The 12,812-nt window shown below is 41.6% G+C and overlaps 1 protein-coding gene across 5 annotated transcripts in view; it reads left to right on the top strand.

Moving 5' to 3' along the window:
* EBF1 (EBF transcription factor 1) overlaps positions 1–12,812 on the top strand; it is a 397,040-nt gene that overhangs the window by 214,748 nt on the left and 169,480 nt on the right. The window lies entirely within an intron of this gene.

Here is a 12,812-nt window from a genome sequence, read left to right as displayed (position 1 = left end):
GCCTGTGGTTTCTCCCCTCATTTGAATGCGCCGCCCCACCTTGTATTGTGAAATGCCTAAACTGAGATCCAAGCAGAAACCCAGGAAGTACAGAAAATATGCAAACATCAAATCAGTTGACGTACTTCGTGACTTTGATACAGCCTTGCAATTAGTAGGGTATTTTCTTTCTATTTGTGGTCTGATGATATGCATTCCTTCCCACCACTGCACACAGAGTTTACATCGGAAAATGCCTGCTTGCCGATTACACTCCTTGAATCCAATCCACAACTTTCCCAATATTTAATTCTGTTTCCCAGATGCTCTTCACTGCATGGATGCTGTAAAATCAACAGTGCTTGGTTACAGTATTCATTTCTGTGTATGCATATGGTTTAAAAAACCACTTTGCATATCTCCGTATCTCTAAACTGTGTCACTTTGTTAAAAACCAGAAGAGGAAAAAGAAAGCATTAATAAGTATGGAAACGGAAATGTGCCAACACTTCACATATTCTAATAGCTCACTACTACTACTGCTAGCATCTCTGTAGTGTTTTTCCTGCATATTCATTGCTTCACTAAATCTGATCAGAATCTTACTCCATGCTCACTCCTATCAATAGTAGGAACAATATTTGAAAGCAGTTGGATTTCCTCCTCTGCATCCGTCTAGCAGATTCTTTAATGATGGAGAAAATGAGTAGTGGCAGAAGGGGACTTCTTGAGGGGAAAACGTGTTCGTGGGCCTACAGTTAAAGGACCCTCTCTTCTACCACACACCATTCCAAAGCAAGCCTTTTATAGCACTCAACAATACTTTCTCCCTTTCCTAGTTTTCAGATTCCTTTAACTATTCATCAAGCTTGTCTTGTTCTTTGCCTCCAGTCTTATTATAGCCTTCTTCTTCACCACCACCCCCATTCAGATTTCAGTGTCCAAGGATGTTGTGTAACTCACCCTTAAGTGACTGGCATTGCTGGCATTTACTTTGCTAAGTGTGCACCCTAAATGACACCGTCTTAGCTTGATGATCCTTCATTTTGCAATCCCTCAGTCTTGAGGCATAAAGGCTAGCCCCCATGTCTCCCATGGTGGCAGCCACAAACTAACTGAAACAATTGCTCGTCGTGTTTGCCAAAACCACAAAATTGCAGCAGTCTCTGTGAACCAAGTCACAATTTCGGATCCTTCATAGTCTTGCTTTTCTCTGTGACCCCATGACCTTGCTGCAGAGGACTGATCCTATGATTTTAGCCATTGTTCTTTGATTGTAGCATCTGCCTCCTTCTATAACAACCATGCATTATTGTTCTTTACGTTGTTTGTTAGAGTGACTTTGGAGGTTCAAATGTCTGGGGGAGAATAGGGAGTGCAAACCACTCATGGTTCTTGCCTCTTCAAGCCTGGTCAAATGTCGGAAGCATCTCTAAGTAAGCATCATGGTAAGCAAAATGTTGATGCACTGTCAATAAATGAGAATATGGCTGCTTAGACTAAATGGTGCAATACAAGTTCTCTCTCTCTCTCTCTCTCTCTCTCTCTCTCTCTCTCTCTCTCTTTCTCTCTCTGTGTGTTTGAGATCTAAGCCTGAAATTTTTCAAACAGTGGGCCTTGGGCAACTTTCAGGTGGGCCTCAGTGCTGCCACCTGCCCAATGTCTCCTCACTTCTCTTTTGATTGGCTTGATGGCAGCACCAACAACTCCTTGCATGCTGAGTAAAAGGTGGTTTGGAGACTGACAAGTCCAGGGAGGAAAGGCAAGATGGCAATGATATATCAGGAGCAGGCTGTGTCTGTACTGCTTGTTGTATCTCTGGTATAGCTAGAAAGCAAGGTAGGAGACTACACCATATCTTTAGAGCAGACACCCAAGCAGGCATCTCAGGAATGAACAACTTATTCTCACCAACCTTATATTGCACCCAAAAAAAGGGTGGCTTGAAATCCTCATTGGTACCCTGTGTGCATGCCAAAGACTGCTGTGTGGACACCGCAGCTTGAGCACAAAAGCGATTCCCAATAAAGTGCAGATCACACAAAACAGTCACAGACCAGGGATACAAGTGTGACGTTGCACTCTCAGAAACTATTGACCCAAACCATCCCTATTCAAGAATTATACTGTGGGACTCTACTTCTAGCATCAGCTAATTACCCGGGCAGCTGGTCCACTAGTTCAATCAATTATGATTATGATCATTTATTGAATTTATATCAATCAACTTATAACAGTCAATAGATCTAAAATAAAAAGCTGGTTCACTACTGATGTTCAGTTTCTCAGTGGGGCAGGAGATTTACTGCCTCGAGCTGCTGTCCTCCAGGTGCAGCTCCCACCGAAACCGACAGGAGTTGCATGCTTAAAAGTCCATATGCGTCGCAAAAGTTGTTCTTAGTGCAGAAAGGAAGAGTCTGTTCTCACCAACCTTGTCTTGCACTCGAGAGAGAGGTTTACAGATAGATAGAGGTGTTGCCCTTTTTTATCCATTTCTCCCCTTCCATTCCCCTCAGTACATTTTATTGAATGTTATTTATTCCTTTATCAAATAATAAAAAAGGAATGCCATTTCTCTTTTTCAGGGTAGCGGTGTTTTGGGGTGGGGTTTTTTTGGGTGTGCGTATTCTAAGGCTCAGATGTAAGGCATGTCTGGAAGCAATACTTGTGTGTGTGTGTGTGTGTGTGTGTGTGTGTTCATCTCTCCATGATTCATTCTGAGGGCTGTTTTAGCCTTCATAAAATATTCATGCTGGTTGTGCATGGCTCTATAATTGCCATCTCAGGCCTTGAATTATTTATAGGTTGTACTGTTCACATAGTCTCATTTACTGATAGAGCAGATAACACCATAGAAGAGGATCCCAAACACTCTAATGCCTGTTACTTTGCATTAAGTAGTGGAATTATATTACTGTAGGTGTAAAACGCTGGCCTTTTCCTCCTCTTGCTTTAATATATCGTTTTTTGTATTTATCATATGCTAATTGTCGGGAGGCTGTTAAGCCTCATAATTCCTGCCGGGTTTTTGCAGAAATCAAGATGTGGGCTGACATGATTTCGTTCTTGATCCCAAAATGATTGTTCTGAAGAACCCTCCCCTGTCCTTCCAGCCCAGATAATTTATTGAAATGGAGGTACGAGAACACATTTGTACCTGGGCTCCTTTGTTTTGCACTATTGATCAGTTTGCCTGCTCTACTGGTTAACAAACATTCAGCAGTTCGGCTAACACAGATGTTTACTGAGCTTTCCCCTATTTATTTTTTTAAAGCCCTTTCCCCCATCCTTTTGCCAAGTTTGCGATGCTAGTTAGTGGTTTCTGAGGGAGGGCAGAAGAAAGATTTGAGTTCAGTCCATACCCTTTCTCCAATAATATAATCTATCAAAATAAATTTAAACCAAACCTTTTCTTGCCTGAGGGTGAGTTTCTGTGCATTTTTTTTTAAGTTGCTTTTATTTGTGTAGGTTTCTATCAAGCACTGCCATCCCACTTGTGCAACAGACTTCTGCATGTGCAACAGAACTTCTCTCTCCTCTCCTCTCCTCTCTTCTCCAATGCAGCCCCCTTGTACCCTCCAGATCTAACCTGGCAGGTTGGGGGACCCTAAGGAGCAGATTTGGAGGGACACACATGGAGAGGAAGGGGAAGCCCCATTGCATGAGCGATGATTGGAACTCCATTCATTCAGCATTAAGTACAACCCTTAGTGTCATAAAAATCAATAGAATTATACACTAATTATAGTGTGTGTGTGTGTTTGTGCCTGTGTGTGTTTGTGTGGTGGGCACTTTCCACAAGGGCCAACATTGATGCCGAAATCCAGCATCGCCTGAGCTCTGCGAGTGCGGCTTTCTCCCGATTGAAGTGCAGAGTGTTTGAGGACTGGGACATTCGCAGGGAAACCAAAATGCTTGTTTACAAAGCTATTGTACTGCCAACCTTACTGTATGTTTGTGAAACATGGACCACTTATAAACGCCATCTCCAACTCCTTGAAAGATTCCATCAATGGTGTCCCCAAAATTTTTTACACATCACTTGGGAAGACAGGTGAACTAATACCAGTGTACTGGAAGAAGCAAAGAACACCAGTGTTGAAGCAATGATTCTTCAACATCAACTTTGTTGGACTGGTCATGTTGTGTGGATGCCTGATTATCATCTTCCAAAGCAACTACTCTATTCCGAACTTAAAAATGGAAAGCGTAATGCTGGTGGTCAACAAAAGAGGTTTAAAGACTGTCTCAAGGCAAATTTTAAAAAATATAGTATAAACACCAACAATTGGGAAACACTTGCCTGCGAGCGCTCCAATTGGAGAACAGCCTTTACCAAAGGTGTCATGGGCTTTGAAGACACTTGAACTCAGGATGCAAGGGAGAAACATGCTAAGAGAAAAGCACGCTTGGCAAATCCACACCGTGATCAACTCCTGCCTGGAAACCAATATCCCCACTGTGGAAGGACTTGTGGGTCCAGAATTGGCCTCCAGTCACTTTGAGTTAACTTACAGACTCATTGTTAATACCGTGTTTATGGAAGACAATCTTACTCGGCTACAAGTGATTGCCAAAGAAGAAGAAAAAGAGTGTGTGTATATTTACACACACACAAATGTGGTAGGGGTTGCCCTAAAGGCACATCTTCACTGGTACTTGCCCATGCTTTGCTAACTGCGCTTCATGAAAAACAGGAATGTGAGAGGTTGTATCTCCTAGAGCAGGACCAATGCAGCATGGAAAAACCATGGGTCAGCAGTAGTCCTGCTCTGCTGTAAAGCATTCCTCAAAATTATGCCTGGTGATCATGGCCAGCTCCACTGCTGAGGAAGCTCTCAGCAATGTGATGTCTTGAGGGTTTCCTCTTTTGATGGTGGTCTCCCACATGGTTAGTGGAAGCCCTGGGAATCTTGCCACAGTGGAAGGTGATTCTCTAGGGTTTCAGACAAGGGATTTAACCTGCAACCTTCTGCATGCAAAGCACATGCTCTGCCACTGAGCTATGGTCCTTCCTCATATATGACTGTACTATAGATGACTATTATCCATATTTTATGGATGCACATGTATTATGCACATTTAACCACATTCACCTCAGATATAATATTTCCAGGCTGCATCACATAGACGTCTTTTCATAGGAAAAGAAAGATGTAGATTATATGATTTATTGGGAGATATATATATATATATATATATATATATATATATATATAATATCCTCGACCACTGGCTCTGGCAATACTCAGCTTCCCATATTGGAAGATTTCCTATCACGATTATGACCCTTAAATACAAACCATGTTCTTTAAATTTAATGACTTATCATTGTAAAAAAAATGAAATGGGCCTATATTCTAATAGGTATGAATGCCAAAGGCCAGTGCCAAGCCAAGCCATTTTTCAACCTCAGGAGTTGTGCCCTCTTCCCTAACAAATCAAAGTGCATAATAAGAAGTTGTTTTGGCACCTGTGGCAGAAAATCCCACAAACAAACAATTTCCTGCCCTTTCCAGATACCCCAAATAAGTTGCCTGAGGCAGCCAGCTCACTTTGTCAACTGGTAGGAATGGCCCTGTCTAAGGCCCACCTTAATTTGCTTAAAAATGAGAGTGACTGGTTGAATTTTGTCCCCCCCCCCCCCAGTATTTAGGGTTTGTTTCTTTGCTTGCTTAAAACATAATTTTGTAGTCAGATTAATATTATGTTATGAATTATTTGACTGCTTTACATAATGCCTTTGACACCTATTGGTGATAGGTTACTTTTGATTAAAAATAATGTAAATATACCTCAATCTGTGTTGATAATGTTGCTATGTGAAACTATTAGAAAAGTAACTAAGGAAAATGCTTTGAAATTACACTGCTTTTCGCAACTTTGATTTGAAAATATTTAAGGGCGACTTTCAGTCTCTCCTCTGCTGCCACTGATGCAACTCCTGCAACTGAAATGTCTCATCTGCTATTTCCCAAGTTCTCTGGGATACAACCAGTCCCATCACACTAACTGCCAGAGTAACCCTTTCCTGTATTGTTAGAGTGATCGTTGAGTCCCAATCTTCAACCATGATTCTGCCATGAATTGTTTTTTAAAAAAACCATCCAGAGCCTAGTTCAATGTAGTATCATTACCAGAATACCAACATATAGTAGTGAATACTGATACTCAAAATCCTTACATGGCAGAACAGGGAAAGCAGCAGGTAACAGAGGGGAGAAAAATTTTAAATGCCTGCTATAAAATGAAAAGAGAACTGTAGATGAAAGCAAGCCTGTGATGGAGCCACAGGGAACTGCCAAAAAAAACAGAGAGAAAGAGAAAGAGAGAGAAGAATTGTTTCTTCAAAACAAGCCATTTTGGTGAACAATAAATCCTTTAGAAAATATGTCTCTGCCTGAACCCTCATTTCCCCCCCGATAATAAATCATCATTATAAAATAAACCGTACGACATCCACATTCCATATCATGGACTGAACTGGAAAATGCTGCGGTTTTCCTTTACGATTCGGTGAGTCCTGTTAGTCAGAGGGGAAACTATTTTAGCGCTATGCCGATTCTGATGTTCAGTTAAAACTTGGTTAAAGGGAATTTTTGTTCAGCAGATGGCATGGACAACTTTATCAGTGACTTCTACACACCCACTAGAATTTATAAAGGTTTTGGTGCTGAGTTTGAATGATCTGCTGTTTCTCGGTGGATCTTCACAGAGATGGATTGAGGGCAGTGTGAGCGGTGCGTGTGGCCACACTGGGGATGCAGGCAAGCAGCTTTGGGAAGGAGCCATGAGGGCTCTGACAGGGTCCTAGAGTCCTCCTTCCTCATTCCCAAAGCCAGGCAAGTGCTTACCAGGCTTTGGGAAGAGGATAGAAGGGCTCTAGGACCCTGCCAGAGCCTCATGCCTCCTCCCCAAAGCTCAGCTTAAGCTGGCATCAAGAGGGCTAGCGGGGAGGGTGTCAGATGTTGGCCTTGCACGGGACAGCATATCACCAAGGTCCACCCCAATCTCCATTTCCCTTTAGTCACCTTTCAGAGTGTGACTCTTACTGATGGCTCAACCAATAAATACATTTTTCATGTTTCAGTGAAATTACAGTGAGCAATTACAGTGGTACCTCAGGTTACAGACGCTTCAGGTTACAGACTCCGCTAACCCAGAAATAGTACCTCAGGTTAAGAACTTTGCTTCAGGATGAGAACAGAAATTGCGCAGTGGCGGCCCGGCGGCCCCATAAGTTAAAGTGGTGCTTCAGGTTAAGAACAGTTTCAGGTTAAGAAAGGACCTCCGGAACGAATTAAGTTCTTAACCCGAGGTACCACGGTATAAACATATGGAAACATTTCTCTGAAACGCCTGTTTCCTCACTGGTGCACACAACCCTTGGAAAGAGAGAGCACATGGGTAAATCTGTTACTTAGAAGCAGTGCCAGATTTACGTATAAGCTAAACAAGCTATATCTTAGGGACTCACTCTCTTGGAGGCCCAAAAAAAATGTAAAGGAAAAAACCTGGATGTACATTTCCAAAATATAAGATAAAAAACAAATAAAATAAAACCTACATACAGCAACACTGTTTTGTGTTGTGTACGCTCCAATTTCTTATGTTCAAATTTCCGCTGGCGAGATGACTTATTGTTTATCATCTTTGTCACTGCCCCCCCAATTTAGACCCTCCTCCCTAAAAAAGGTCAAAAATTCCGACCTTCCTCCCTAACAAAAGCTTAGTAACTTCGACCTGAACCCCCCCAAAAGGTCGACAATTATGTCTGCCCTCCCTAAAAAAAGCTCAACAACTACGACCCCCCCCTCGCATGGGTAGATCACTGCCAGTTTTTCATTCTGTGAGTAGATCACAGCCTCCTGGGAGTTGGATGTCCCTGCTATATAGCATATATTCAACACAAAAAACAGCGACAATTTGTTGTTGACAAAGGACAGCTGGACATATAAAGGGCCCCATTACCTTCAGTAGCTTAGGGCCTCGTCAAACCTAAATCCAGCCCTGCTTAGAAGCAATGACCAATCCTGCTTCAGAAAGTTTGTTCTCAAGTGCCCTTACCCTCCAGATTGCTAGAAAGGACCCAGAGAAGGAGTTTTGTGTTTGGTAGAACATGAAGCTATTGTCCAAGGGGACTTAAATGTATGTACAGAGCTGTGACTTATGAAAAGTACTATGAATACCAAATATCTCTTATTAGAGCCAGTGGCATTCCTCACTCTCACTCCACATGATGCTCTGAACGCAGGAGTGTCATGTCACTGGCTGCCCTTGCAGAGAGCTGTGTTCACAAGAGGCCTGCGGATTCCTAATGGAGCTCATGTGAGACCCATTTAGTTGGTTCTCAAGTATGGTGGCTCATCCATTCCTGGTGTAGCTTGGACTGAGGGCTTGAGCCTGCCCATTCAATAGCATTCTTGGTATATAGTCCAAAGTAAGAAACTGCACTGCAGCAAATTTTGTTATTTGTTATTTTGTGTACCCAGCCAATTTAGGGCCATGTCCTAAATATATTTCTGGTAGTATTTATGCTGATGCTTTTCCTTGTGGTGGTTCAATGGAATTGTTTATGTAATTTTCTTTAAAATACATAAAGAATATTTCAAACTGGAGAAAGATATTTTTGAGCAGGTGATATATATTCTACTGGAGAAAAATGTGACTGGTGACCAGAACACACCAAAATGCAAGGTTCTTAAGAGAAATGTTAAAATATAAATTTTATATTTATAATGATTGATTATAGCTTTAATAAAGAAAGAAGGAAAGGAAGGAAGGGAACAAGGGAGGGAGGGTAGGGGGGGGAAAACCCCCCAGCACAAAATGTTGTATTCTAGCATGAACCTGATCCGTAACTAAGCTGTAACAACAATCTTACATTGAAATTGGACTGGTATTTGTCAGTTCTTGCTCTCTTGATTATGGCTTTGATTTTGGGTGGGAGATGAGGGAAAATACATTGTGCCACAGTTGTATACTGTGTTTGAAATCCTTTCTTGTCCTTTCCTCTCTTAACTGAAAATTTACGTATTTTATTGCTCAAATATTTAATATATTAAGGGCCTCTATATATTTTTTGCGGCGTGGCGGGGGGGGGGGGGAGAACAGGGGCAGGGGAGAAGTGTGCTGCATCTGGCATCTTTTGGTGCTTTGAAAGTTGTGCAAATGGTAGGAGGGTGCTCCTGAAGCCAAGTCATCACTTAACTTTAATTGGGGAACTAGCCTTTGCTCTTCTGGGCTTATAATGCCGCAGCCTGTTGTCTGACCTCTGAAAGAGTTTACTTCAGCACTAGTCATTTCCCAATTATGCAGAGTGTAAAGAGTAGCAGTGCCCTTGGTTCTCCACCCAGTTTTACCCTTAAGTATTAGTGTGCCTACATGTAAGTATTTTACAGAATGTGGGAATGAACCATTAATGACCCCGAAGAAGAAAGTGGATAAACATCTTCCTCACAGAAGGAGTGTATGTTAAATAATGAAATTGCTGAATATTTAGATGAGACATTAAATTTATTTATTCACTTATTTATTCAATTTGTATTATTTATACTGTTGATTAAAACATGCGATGTAGACTTTCGGAAAGTCCTTTATTACACTTTCCATTTTACCTTCTGTGCTCAGCATGTTGATCTGTTTTATAACAAATTGTAACACAGAATCATACTCCGGTTCAAGTGTCAACAATCAATTGGCTGATTAATTTTAGAATGTTTGGTGCAATATGTAAGTGGGTATTTTTTTAAAAAAAATCTTTAATCTTGTTTCTTCGTTCTCTGGAATTTTGAGCAGTGTGAAGGGAAGATTATTATTTTGTAAAGATCTTTTCTCATGGAATAATAGAAATAAACAAATTATCAAGACATCTTTCCCTTGTTCATTATTAGTTTATTTCTAGTAATGAATTAGAAGTGAAATAGCTCCTGTTGAAGTGAGGATGTGTCTGCAGTCAGTTGAGGAGAAACTCTAGAACAGATTTTGAAGGGGGGGAGGAGAGAAGGTAAAAAGTCCCATTGTCTAATCCGAAGTTGTTCCACGAGTGGAAAGAGCTACTTGGCACTACTTTGAATACAGCCCTTAGCCTGGATCCAATCCAGTGTTTTGTTGTGTATATTTGTACTCCATAACATATATTCACTGTTCTGTTTTAGTGAGAGAGCATAGATAAGTATCTGTATGTCCGAACACATGTCTGCGACTATACTGTATAACTATAACCACTCTGGTCTCTTGCGCATAGTTTGTATTTTGGAGAGAAATCATTTTCTATCATTCGTCATTGCCTGGCTGCAGCAGACTGGGCCAGCACATCATTTGTTAGCAACGACAAAGCCGCACTCATAAACGCCGACATGTTACATTAATTTATAGGCACTGAGTGACTTATTAAATGTGACGTGTGAAATATAACAGGGCCTGGTATGGATGATTAGGTTTTGGGCTTTGAATTGTTGACAAGGCAGAGGTAATGAATTGCGGGACACAAGCTAGAATGTTTCTCCCTCATTAGTCAGTATTAGCTGCATTAATAGTAATAATTGGATATATTCATCATTTTAAATGTTTTAATAAAATGTTTGGACAGCACCTGATCAAGGCTGTCAACTATTTGGCTGGAAGGTTTTGTGATAGCAGAAGAGTGATGGCACATTTTGGGTGGAGATGCACATGGCCCTATTAAGGTGATGTCTTAACCAATGTCCTTTCTGTAGCAGAAAGTGGCTGTGGTTGGGAAAGCTATGTAGCAAATGGAGGGATGGACGCTCTCAGCAACTGTGCCTCTACTTGAAACCACAGAGGACAGAGATTCCAGTGATGACTTTGAGGCTCTAAGAATATGGTATTTCACTACTTCCCCCAACATCTGAATATCTTGGATCCAATATCTTGTTTTAACCAGCCCACTAGAATATTAAGTTTTCTGGAAAGTAAGAACATCATAGTTTTAATGCCATTGTCTGCTCTGAAGGGTTTTGAAAGATGCTTAAAGATGTGCATTTCAGTTTGAACAAAATCTCAAAGATGTTCCATGTGTCATTTTGCAAATACTACCTAGTGAGGTTTCTTCTGCCATTCATTTCTCTGTGTTAATACTTGCAATTTGCTGACAGCGCCTAAAAGTGTTTAACAAGCAAGAGATAATACTAAATTACCACCTGCAGAATTTCTAAGAAAAATGTACCAGGCCCTTAAATGCTTCAAAGAAACGAATGAGTGCAATAGAAATTGATACCCCCCAACAAAACTGTTGCTGGTGAGAGTTTTCAGCTATATATACTTAACATACATCTGTTAAAATATGTTCAAGGCAAACCAATGAACATATATAATTAATATATATCAGGCAAACAGAAATAAAATCTTGTTTGCAACGGTCATTTCGCTGTTTGCCTTCTGGCCACATTGAGCTACTGCTGTAGGTTGTGTCCAAAGCTGTGCAAACAGATTTCCTTTTCTGCAGTGGGAGTTTACTCTCCTCTCCCCATGCACCCCCCAAATCTGCTCTGGAGGGTCTCCCAACCCTCTGGAGCAGAGTTTGAGACTGTGCAGGGGGCTACAGGGGAGAGGCAAGAAGGTGGGTGACTGTTGCATGAGTGGAATGGCAGGGTTGAATACAAGCCAGTTACCTTCATGTGAAGGTCCAATATAACGTAACTGTTGTTGTTGTCCAACTCTGTTTGACCCCATGGACCAGAGCATGCCAGGCACTTCTGTCTTCCACTGCCTCCCGCAGTTTGGTCAAACTCATGCTGGTAGCTTCGGGAACACTATCCAACCATCTCATCCTCTGTCGTCCCCTTCTCCTTGTGCCCTCCACCTTTCCCAACATCAGGGTCTTTTCCAGGGAGTCTTCTCTTCTCATGAGGTGGCCCAAGTATTGGAGCCTCCGCTTCACGATCTGTCCTTCCAGTGAGCACTCAGGGCTGATTTCCTTAAGAATGGATAGGTTTGATCTTCTTGCAGTCCATGGGACTCTCAAGAGTCTCCTCCAGCACCATAATTCAAAAGCATCAATTCTTCAGGGATCAGCCTTCTTTATGGTCCAGCTCTCACTTCCCTACATCACTACTGGGAAAACCAGCTTTAACTGGTTGTCGGCAAGGGGATGTAACTGTGGAGGAAAACATTTCTGTTCCTCTTGTCTCCTTGAGATGGGTGAGAAGAGAAGGTCAATGTGTTGATCACACACTTTAGCAGTGATACAGTTGCTGCCCTTTACTTTTACACAAATCCATGGAAGCAGCTTACTTTTATAGGAGAAAGTAACTATAGTCACTTTGTAAAAGGGGTATGAACAAACAGCTCAAAGCAGAGTCTGCTTTATTTTAAAGAGTGCTGGGCATTCTGCACCAATATAAATAATGTATAGAATGGTTGTTTTCTGCAAGAACATGATGACTGTGTGAAACACACCATTTGCAGCTTGGATGCAACCAACTCACGGCAAAAAAATCAGTGTGGATCACTTGCTTCCTAAGGAAGCTGGTCAGGGGGCACAGCACAAAACACTATTTGGGACCTGGAAGGTGTCTCTCCTAGGTCAAGACAGATGAGACAGAAGCCTAGGGCATCCAGGCTCCCTAATTTTCCACTGGGGCACATCTTCACTTTGAAGTGTTGTGACAGGGACTTCCATACCACTTCCAGCCTTGCACATCCCACAAGAAATTGGGACCATCCCAGGTTTAAAACACAGACTCACTTTCTAAGTAGGACTCTTCTGTTTTCTGTATTGTATTTAACAACATTTGCAGACTGGAAAAAAACAACAACCCTCACTGCATTTGTAAAAATGCTGCATGAATACCAATGTTGAACAAGGAGAA

This window comes from Podarcis pityusensis (genome assembly GCF_964106645.2).
Source record: "Podarcis pityusensis genome assembly, chromosome: 2".
In the NCBI taxonomy this organism is placed as follows: domain Eukaryota; kingdom Metazoa; phylum Chordata; class Lepidosauria; order Squamata; family Lacertidae; genus Podarcis; species Podarcis pityusensis.
This window is presented reverse-complemented; position numbering and strand designations above follow the sequence as displayed.